The sequence below is a fragment of the Biomphalaria glabrata genome, chromosome 3, assembly GCF_947242115.1.
Source record: "Biomphalaria glabrata chromosome 3, xgBioGlab47.1, whole genome shotgun sequence".
Classification (NCBI taxonomy): domain Eukaryota; kingdom Metazoa; phylum Mollusca; class Gastropoda; family Planorbidae; genus Biomphalaria; species Biomphalaria glabrata.
The window spans coordinates 54,590,726-54,601,897 of record NC_074713.1 but is presented as its reverse complement, the minus strand read 5'-3'; the positions used below and the strand labels follow the sequence as shown (position 1 = coordinate 54,601,897).

Sequence of the window (11,172 nt, the reverse complement as noted above, 5' to 3'; positions counted from 1 at the left end):
TCAATCGAAAAATGGACACATTATTATATCAATTGGAGGCGCTGTAACTGATTTACTAAAGCGCTTGGCTTCTGAACTGGAGGTCTAGGGTTCAAATCCTGGTGAACACTGGGATTTTTTTATATCAGGATCTTTGGGCACCTCTGAGTCCACCCATCTCTAATGGGTACCTGACATTAGTTTGGGAAAAGTAAAGGCGGTTGGTCGTTGTGCTGGTCACATGACACCCTCGTTAACCATGGGCCACAAAAAACATCAGCTGCCCCATAGATCACAAAGTCTGAAAGAGGAAATTTACTATTTTATCAATTAGTCGTAATTAATTAATTATGTTTTATTTATAGACAGTATTAGCTAAGGGGAGATAATCATTGTGAAGAAATTAGGTCATTGCACTAAAATTAGAAACAACTATAAAACTTTCCATTTTCATAAGTACGAAGTGCAGAAATATTTTGTTTGGCTTAGGGTTAGGGCTTTTATCTCCTTTCTTCGTTTTCTTCTGTCATAAAAATATTTAAAGTCTTAAACATAAGGAATAAACTAATTCCTTTTCCCCCGACTCTCGTCAATGCTTAAACTCTTAAATCAAGACATACACCATTAAAAATTGTCCCTTTCGTACTCTTTGACTTTAATCGCCTGGGGTGCTGTGACAGTTCGTGTAAAATCTCTCTAATCTTCCGACTCTTAGCAGGATATCAAGAAAGAGGCCGGTCCATTCTTTTGCATTGTCCAGCCAGCTTTTCTTTGGATGACCCTTTCTTCGTGCTCCCTGCACCGTCCCTTGAAGGATGACTTTAGTCAGTGAGTCATGTCTTACACTATGGGGCACCACGCAAGATTTGTCGACCTTCTTTCTCTATTCCTCTCTATGCCTCAATGTTCCTCTCTGTTCCTATGTGTTCCTCTATATTCCTCTGTGTTCCTCTCTGTTCCTCTGTGTTAATCTGTGTTCCTCTCTATTCCTCTCTGTTCCTCTGTGTTCCTATCTGTTCCTCTGTGTTCCTCTGTGTTCCTCTCTGTTCCTCTCTGTTCCACTGTGTTCCTCTCTATTCTTCTGTGTTCCTCTCTGTTCCTCTGTGTTCCTCTGTGTTCCTCTCTGTTCCTCTGTGTTCCTCTCTGTTCCTCTGTGTTCTTCTGTGTTCCTCTGTGTTCCTCTCTATTCCTCTCTGTTCCTCTCTGTTCCTCTCTACTCCTCTCTGTCTTTTGCCTTGGATAGAACCTCGTTCAATGGCAGGCCCGTCCATTCTTTTATGTTGTCCTCATATCGCTTCCCACTGTCTGCCTCTTCTTTTCTAAAATTCTAAAGAAACATCGAAAACATGTCAAATAAACAAACAAAATCACTCACCTCCAAATTAAAAAAAAAGTTTTTCATAATTTAATCTCCTAAAGCTTGAGTTCTAATGGAATCTGTGTTGTTTATTTATTTTTTATTTCAATACATGATTTCCCCTTGAGACACGAACATCACTTTTTATATAGATCTAAACTGTTTTATTTTATTATCAGCACTGCTTAGAAAAACAAACAATGCCTATATAACACTTAAAGCGTAGTTTCAGTTTGAGGTCACTAACCTATATATCAGACTTCGTACTCTAAAAATTATTATTTTTTGATCATTTTACTGATTTGTGTGTTCAATCTGGGCTGAGGACGAAATTAAAAAAAAAAAATGTAAATATAAAAAGTTAAACAATGAAAAAAAAAAATGTGATTGTGTCTGAGACGTAATTAGTTTTAATTTCTAAAGTTAAAAAAAAAATGATGCCCCTCGTGGCCCCATTAAACGCCAAGTTTTTCCGTTCGCTTATTTTCAATGTACCATCAAGCCAGGGGAAGTAGTCGAAGAATGTCGTTTGAAACATATGAGGATCAGAATTACCTCCACCTGGCCAACAGCTTTGAAATAGCCCTGCGCCTGGTGAGTACCAGCAGGGATCAGAGTGATCTGTTCTTTGTGGAAGTGTAAATAATGAAGAAGCTATCTCTCTTTTTCTCTTTTCTCTTTCTTTCTCTCACTCTTTATTTCTTCCCAAGACTAAAAAAAACCCAACCCAACCCCTTACAGCTATGTAGAATGAGGCTCATATCCTCATATTCGGCTACTGAAAGGGACATATTTTGATCTGATAGGAAACGATACAACTAGACCAGGGGGTTCTCGATTGACGATTTGCCAGGGGTCGCTAATGACCATTGAAAAAATGGATTGTTTTGTCTGTTCTTCTTTTGCTGTGTATGTGAGCAAGGGGCGGTAGGGTCGCGGCAGAGTGGGGGATTGTAAAAAGGGGTCGCTGGGTTTAAAAGGTTGAGAACCGCTGAACTAGATCTATATACATGATGTCTGTTGTGTTCAGGCTAATGGCAAACTCCATTGTTGCCACCAACACAGGCGAGCCAGTTCAATTTCAAAACTGACATCTTTGATACTTCTACTTAAAAAAATAAAAAAAAGAATAGACTTCATTGAACTATTGATTGATTTGTTGTTTCATTCAACGGTTGATTGATTTTATCGATGAAATATAACTACAATTGCTTTTAAAATTTTCACGATCTTTGATCTTTGATGTTTGTTGACTTAGTCAACATAAACTGGTGAATAACAGGAACTTGGAAACACACGCCTTGTTAGTCTTGTCAAGACACACTCTAGTCTTGTTAGTCTTGTCAAGACACGCTCTAGTCTTGTTATTCTTGTCAAGAAAAACTCTAGTCTTGTTAGTCTTGTCAAGACACACTCTAGTCTTGTTAGTCTTGTCAAGACACACTCTAGTCTTGTTAGTCTTATCGCACACACTATTCTTGTTAGTTTGGTAAAGATAAGCGCTAGTCTTACCAGCTTGGAAAAGACACACGCTAGTCTTACCAGCTTGGAAAAGACACGCCAGTCTTACCAGCTTGGAAAAGACACACGCCAGTCTTACCAGCTTGGAAAAGACACACGCCACCCTTACCAGCTTGGAAAAGACACACGCCAGTCTTACCAGCTTGGAAAAGACACACGCCAGTCTTACCAGCTTGGAAAAGACACACGCCAGTCTTACCAGCTTGGAAAAGACACTGACATGTTTTTATGAGCATTGGACGATACCGATGATTCTGTAAATGTTCTAGAAAATATCGTTCAGACAAAACTCCCTCGGACTTGACTTCGCAAAGGGATATTAGAAAAACTCGAAACTTAAAGACAGAAGTAAACTGAACAGAAGCTACTATCTAGTACACATCGGCCTCGTGGAACAACTATGGTTCATCTCGAACACGTTTTCATATGTCTGTGGAGCCCTATTCTGGAGAGACACTCCCGTCCACATATATTGCAGGTCAAGGTGGCTTTCGATTTGGGGGTAGAGGAGCTGGCCATTTTCCGTGTGGCACACTTTTCTTCACGAGTCGAGGCCCATGTTTTCTCGCTGTCTATAGCTTTCTTGGTCACCGTCTCTCTCCAACTAGTGCGGTCTAAGGCTATGTCTTCCCAATGGCCAGTATCTAATACCAAGAACAAGTATACACGAAGATGTCTTCATCTCTAATCGACTTGGCTTTTAGATGGAAGAAATTCAGCATTTTACAATAACATCTTTCTCAATGAAAACAAAATTGAATTCCTTGTATCTGGACACATGTTATTAGATTTTATCAGCACCTGTTAGTATGTTGATAGAGATTTGCATTAGCAACTGTCAACAGCTCATTAAAAGAAGATTTTACCTGCGCCACAGTAGGGCCGGATTTAAGTACTTTGAGGGCCCTGGACTTGATATATTTTTTCTTAGAACAATGAACGCTGAAAGATTTCTAGATTGTTTCTAATTAAAGCAGCGTGTTGATCTTTAAGTTTAAACGACAGATACTCCAACGACTTGTGAACAGAATGAACACAAGACAGACAAAAGGAAAGTAGAAAAGACAGACAAAAGGAAAGTAGAAAAGACAGACAAAAGGAAAGTAGAAAAGACAGACAAAAGGAAAGTAGAAAAGACAGACAAAAGGAAAGTAGAAAAGACAGACAAAAGGAAAGTAGAAAAGACAGACAAAAGGAAAGTAGAAAAGACAGACAAAAGGAAAGTAGAAAAGACAGACAAAAGGAAAGTAGAAAAGACAGACAAAAGGAAAGAAAAGACAAAAAAAAAAAAAAAGCAATGAAAAAAGAATACTTTATTATAAAAACAAAGCTTATGGAAGAACCGCTAATTACTGCCATTTATCTGAAAATTACAGGGCTTGTCTCCCTTTTTTAGCTATATAAAACAAAATTAATTAATGTTACAGCTTTCCTATTATATAACTCTTTCTACTTATGACTCGGTAGAAACGGCCTTAGGTCTCGATCAGTGGCGTAGCAACCATGGCGCGAAGGGGTTCATTGCGCCCGGGCCCACGACCACTAGGGGCCCAAACGGGGTTAAGTAAGTGAATGTGTAGTATTGTGTAGACTATAAGAGTTTAAACGCATAATATTATTACATTATTTTAATTAAATCTTGTTTATTTTTCTTCAATTTTATTTCCGGTGTCCGAGCAAAATAACAATGTCATCTGTTAAAGGAAGGTAACTCTTAAATTGTCAGTACAGCGTTTCATTTAAATCTAACGTGTTAGAAATTTTATTTAATAATAATAATAACAATAATTACGTGTAAGTCTACTAATTGTGAAAGTGTTTTATATGATGCATTTTATTTGCCGTTATTTTGGTTCAAGTGTTATTTATTTTTTTAATAGTACAATGCCTATTGACTAATTGAAATACTTGAAATAATTGTATAAGTAAACAGTAGATTTACAATTGTTGTTTCCTTCGGTGCTAGTGGGTAGTAATTTTAAAGCAAAATGACTATCAAATCATCTCTTTACATAGACTACATGTCTTCCAACTCTTTGACGTAACTACCATTAGTGCATGGAAACCAAGCATAAGACTTCAATGGACTTTCTACTTTCTGTACAAAGTTGCTTTAAAAACCATCGTTTAACTAGAAGAAGCTGACACTTGCACTGTGGGAAGTCCCTTTGTTCCCATACCCATGACGACCAATACACATTCAGAATATCTAAAGATTCAGCATGTGACTCGGAGTCCCGAAATGTTACACGGTTGACCAATGACATTGGCCCTTCCAATGATCTGTAGTGACTTAGTTTAGCTTAGAGATTATGCAAGTTTTGTAAATAAATATAGTGTTCATTGTTTTTACCATTTAGCGACGGTAAAAGTAGTGACACAGTAAGACAGTATTGATGGGCAAAAGTTAACTAAAAGTTAGAAACTTTTAGTTTAACTAAAAAAATTTGTTAAGGCCATTGTTTAACTAGAAATAAAAAGTTTTTTAAAAATCGTAGTTTAATTAATTTTTTTTTAGTTACTAACTAAAAAGTTTAATTAAAATTTGTACAACTTTTCAACATGTGGTCAGGGTTGTAACACACATCCCTGTTTTCTGGTCATGTGATATCAATAACTTTGATTATAAAAAAAATGATGCAGTTAACTATTTAGTCAGTCTGCATTTGAAGAGGGTAAAGTAAGATGCTGGTAGAAGTTATAGGAGTTAATATTTGCAACTGAAAGTAGCAGTATAATAAAATGTTAAACATTTTTTACCAAAAGCTTCTATGCAATATTATGAATGAGGTTGTTCCGAATTTTTTTATGAGCCACATGGTGGTGTTTAATTTCTGTTTATAGTGGGAGTCTGATTAGTGAGTTAGGTCAATATGATATATTTAGTGGTTTTATCTTATCTTATATAATACAGACGTTACTTCAAAAAAGAAGATGATTACGTCCTACGCGTCATGCATTTAGTCATTGATATTAACCAATGACTTAAATTCTGCCAAGTCACTGGTTTTCCTGGCTAGCTCAGGCAACCCATTCCATGCTCTAATAGCACTAGGGAAGAAGGAGTATTTGTACAAATTTGTCCTAGCATATGGGACGAGGAATGTGCCTTTATCTTTGTGTCTTTCAGAGTATTTTATTAAATTTTGTTTTTGTATTTGAAGATTATGGTTCAGTGTTTTATGTATTATTGCTACTTTACTTTTGAGCCTTCTGTCCTGAAGGCTTTCTAAATTTAGTGATTTTACTAAAGGTGTTACTCTAGTCAAATGTGAATATTCGTTTGTTATGAATCGCACTGCTCTATTTTGTGTCTATTCTAGTTTCTTAATGTTTTCTTGAGTTGAGGGGTCCCAAACAGAGGATGCATATTCTATTATTGGCCTAACCAAGGTTAAATAACATTTTAGTTTTATGTTCTTATTTGATTTATAGAAATTTCTTTTAATAAATCCTAATGCTTTGTTTGATTTTTTTTGTAGTTTCATCAATATGTGGATTCCATGACAGTTTTTCATTTATTATAACACCTAGGTATTTTGCGTTTTTAGTCTGTGTTACTGGTTTGCCATGAATAAGATAAGTGGAATTAATTTGTTTTAGTTTTTTTGTTACTCTTAACAACTGACATTTTTCTGGGTGGAAAGACATGCTCCAATTTGATTCCCATTTCTGTAATTCATCTAATTCTCTTTGTAAAATATCTGTGTCTTGTGTTGTTTTTATTGTTCTATATATTATGCAATCGTCTGCAAATAATCTGACTTTTGTTCCTGAAGTAATGCAATTTGGTAAATCATTTATGTAAATTAAAAATAGTAGTGGACCCAAGACTGTTCCTTGAGGTACACCTGAGTTTACTGTTATCGGTGTTGATTTAGAAACATTTATTATTACAGTTTGTTCTCTCCCTATCAGAAAGTCTTTAATCCACTGATGCAGTGGACCATTAATGCCGAAATATTTTAATTTTGATCAATTTGATCAATTTAGTTTTGATCAATTCATTGCGGCAAACAAAAATTTTTTAACTGCAGGAACATCAACTACACCCTTTTATAGTCTTAAGACTTATTATTGAGATCTAAGAATCGACAGTTAGGCCTATATAGATCTTGAAGCATTAGGATAACCAACTCTAGAAAAAGAATCTTAATTCACACCCTCTCTTGACCATAAAGTAAATAGACTGTGTCCAACTGATTTTAACAACCTGGTCATCTAGACATACACATGTAGGCCTAGTGTACTGTACGTGTGTAGTCGATGATACTACAAGACTACCCTGCATTTTTTTTCATTACGCTTTATGCAATAGTGTTTTTGCTTAATGTGGAGTGGTCAGACGAGGCATGGCTAGTCAAGCATGTTCTTTACACTAAAACAGTTACACACCCTCCCAGCCCATAAGGTAAATAGACTGATTTTTAACAATTTGCCAGATAGACGTACACGTGTAGGTCTATATAGTGTACCGAGTGTGCAGTCCATAATGGCAAGACCACTTTTTTTCTTCTTTTGCGCGTTTAACGGTTATGCAATAGTGTTAGTTGTATTTTTGGTGGTCAGACAAGAAAATAGCACATCGCCATGGTTAGTCAAGCATGTATTTTACACTATAAAATAGTTATACAGGTAAAATGTTTCTTAAAACTCCAACAATTTCGTTGCTATTTTCTTTGTTATTAATTTTTAAACTTTAATTGTATGTTATTTAATGAGATTTTAAACTCTACGAGGTATAAGTAATTACAATTTTCCGTAATATAATAAGTTAATATAATTAAAAAAAAAAGAGTACCAGTCTTTTCTAAAGGTTTTAATTGAAGGCAAAAATACAAGCGCACATATTTATTTAGACATCTTTTTTTTAAATTTGCTGTGCATTAACGTTTATGTAAGAAACATATTCCTTATTACTGATTTTATTATGGATAAATATTTCTAGTTCAACCCCGCCCCCCCCCCCAAAAAAAAAAAAGCTATGAAAAGTTTGCTATAGTTTAATTAATTTTCTTTAGTTTAGTTTAACTATATTTTGAAATTCATGATAAACTAATAGTTTAACTACTTTATTTTAGTTGAAAACTAGTTTTAGTTTAACTTTTAAGAGTCAGTTTAGTTCCCATCACTATAAGACAAACGAATGACTTTTTTCATGTGACATCTACCTACGAATTCAAATTATTCAAAACTATACATAAGATGAATATTCTTTATTTTTAGGAAATTAAACACGAATTGAAACAAAGGGAACACAGTCACGCCACATCTGTGTTTTGCCTTAGAACCTCTTTCAATGGCAGGTCCGTCGCTTTCTCTGTCTGCCTATTCTTCTTTTTCCTGGTACTGTTCCCTGAAGGAAGGTCTTTGCGAGATTTTTAGCTTGCGTTGTTTTTTTTTGTTTTTACGATAAAAGGTCATCATTGGGTCCAATCTCAGTAGTAACCCTGTCTCTAATCTCTTGGTTTATGATGCGGTTTTCAACGTGTTACCAAGGATCCTACCTAGTATGTACGATTGTCGATTCCTAATTATTTATTACTCCTTACACCCTAAAGCCAGAACACATTTCATTATCTCCCTTTTTTCATTACATTTCATTATCTTCCTTTTTTCTTTACACTTCTCTTCTTGGTCGTCAGAGAAAGGTCAACAGAGCGTTCACTATTTACACCAGCCTTCCCCTCTCCCAGCTGTTACGTCATCAGAGGTGATCGTGAGCGTTGTCTCGCTCTCTCTCTCTCTCTCTCCTGTAGCTGTCGTCATGGGGCGCTTTGGGAGCGCCATCTCTCGCTCTCGTTTAAACTCAAGCTAGTTACGCGCGGGGACCGCTCACGCGTTTGCGTAGTCCTGCTTCTATTTCTCTCCCCACCCCCACACCCTTCCCTCGTCGCTGGAATGTATCTCTTTCTATGTATTTTTAAAATCATTCCTCCACCTCCATCGTTCCCCACCTCGCTCCTGTACCCGGTCTCCCCCACCCCAACACCACCCCCTCTGTACCGTCACGGCTTGTTAGTCAAGTAATGATTTCATATTTTATTGAGGATCACACCAGACACAGACCTATGTCTGTCATGTGATCAAGTCTGTTTCTATTCGCTCATTTCATTTTTTTCAAACAGGAAATATGTTTCTACAAAATTCAATTTTTTTTCCAATGCTTTGGTAAGAAGTTTTTTTTTGTTGTTGTTTTTTTTTTTTGCACCATGTCATACAGTTAAAAAATAACTTATTTTAAAGCTTTATAAATAACCCCACTTCGAAGTGTTTATATTGCAGAAGATTTGCTCACTAGTACGTTGAGACGACTTCAGGTGAGACTTTGACGGACTAACTCGCTCCGCTTACCTTCAAAAACATTTTAACCCTTTCTCTCCTAATTGGTGATGCCAACGTTGATCTGACCCCCATTAAACTAAATTGATTTTGGATTTATAAACTTTAATTTGTGTTGTGCAAAAAAGGGCATGCATTCTCCTATAATTCAATGCCAATTATAACATTTTCTGATAGAAAACACAAAAGTTATTGAAGTTTAATCATAACAGGAGAGTGAAATACAAATGAGCTAAATGAATAATACTATCGAAAAGAGGAAAATAATTACGGAGGGAAAGAGTTAAGTAACTTCCTTTTGACAGCTGTGTCATTATGACCTTTCGAATATTTAAGCAACCATCCACTGCCAGCAAGTGGTCACCGATGTACCACAGCCTCAGTTTGCCTGTTTGCTTGATGTTTAGGCTAAACCTACTGACTTTGGCTTCCGAACCGGGGGGATCTGGGTTCGAATCCTGGTGAAAACTGGGATTTTAAATTTCGGGATCCTTGGGCGCCTCTGAGTTCACCCAGCTCTGATGGTTACAGTCCCTGACATTTTAGGTTAACCGTAGGCCACAGAAACGATGACCTTTAAATCTCAAGGTCTGAAAAAAATGGGGGTGGGGGGGGAGGGGAGGAGAACCGTACTTTAGTTATGGCTTGAGGTGATAGAGTATTTAGGATGGGTACCACAAAATGGCTGTATTTACAAAGTTACAGAAAAAAAAGGATTCATAAAATCAACCAATTACTAATTAATTAGTGTCAATAAAGCAATTCGTGCTTCAGGACGTCATCAAAGATTCAAATTCTTTAAAAGTTTAAAAAGATCAATAATTTTTTTTTTAATATCGAAAAAAGGGAAGTAAATCTTTGCATCATAGAGAGAAATATCAGTAATTGACCGTTTTTTTCTATTATATAAGTCTTTATAAAAAAAATGTTTTTAACTATTTGCCTTGTCTCATTACCAACGTCGGCCTCCTTCTGTCTCAAGACATCACTGGTTCATGGGGTAGAGCTGTCGGCGAGATCAGAGCCTGGACATTGGCTCAGCTAGAAGAGATGTCGCCCCCCCCCCCACAGCAGTTCTCACACTCTCCCCAAAGCTGTTGGTTCCAGACAAGGGCGGAGCTAGGCCACCGAAGCCTAGTGGGTCATAGGCCCGCGCTAATTCTAGGTGTAAACTATTAAAATAGCCATTATAACTTATATATATTAACAGAGTTTCCGCGGCTTCCTGATTTTCCAGGGCATTCTCCTGCAATTGCAAAATATACGAAAAAGTTCTGGAAATCGACTGAATGTATTAAAATCTCCTGAAAACTCAAAATCTTCTGAAAAATAGACAAGATGGTCAGTTTTGGGGTGCGGATCCTGCGCGCGATAAAAAAACGGCATTATCAGCTTTCATTTAATTCAAATTTTTTGCAAAGACGAATGTATTTTCTAAAACAAAATCTTAATTTTGACATTATGCTTATACCTTACCCAGACTGGGCACCGCGCAATCAGTTTCGCATAGGGCCCCACAATTGTTAGGACCGGCCCTGGGTCAGAGTAAAGATGAAATAACCGATACAGTTTGGGACTCATTAGCACCGTGTGGGCCGAAGTGGTGCAGCGGCGTACCGTAAGGGGCTGGACTCTTCCTGCACCCTGTCAGCTTCCGGGTCAACCTGTCTGCTGCATTGCTTTGTATCTGTTTACTCTTTCTCTCCGTAATTATTTACCACATTCTGGTGGAATCAACGCTGGTATCGTCAGTTAGGAGAGAAAGAGTTAAGCAACAGCTTTTCAAACATCTGAAAGTCAAGACCAGGTCCACCCTTTGGCGTCCAGCAACGTTAAGCCACAGTTTCAACAAATGCACATCATGTGTATTATCTCCCCTTCATATTATGTCCCATTGGTTTAATACGATGAAAACGTATGTTCTGCAATCAAGATATTATCTCCCTTTGATTAGTTTACCCAATAGAGTAGGG

At 36.9% G+C, this 11,172-nt stretch overlaps 1 protein-coding gene across 1 annotated transcript in view; it reads left to right on the top strand.

Moving 5' to 3' along the window:
* The first annotated feature begins 8,915 nt into the window (after positions 1–8,915).
* Positions 8,916–11,172, top strand: part of LOC106054507 (potassium channel subfamily K member 16-like) — a 135,623-nt gene continuing 133,366 nt past the window's right edge. Inside the window, exon 1 of the mRNA XM_056022690.1 lies at positions 8,916–9,028. The gene's annotated coding sequence lies outside the window, so the exon portion shown is untranslated. The remainder of the gene's footprint in view (positions 9,029–11,172) is intronic.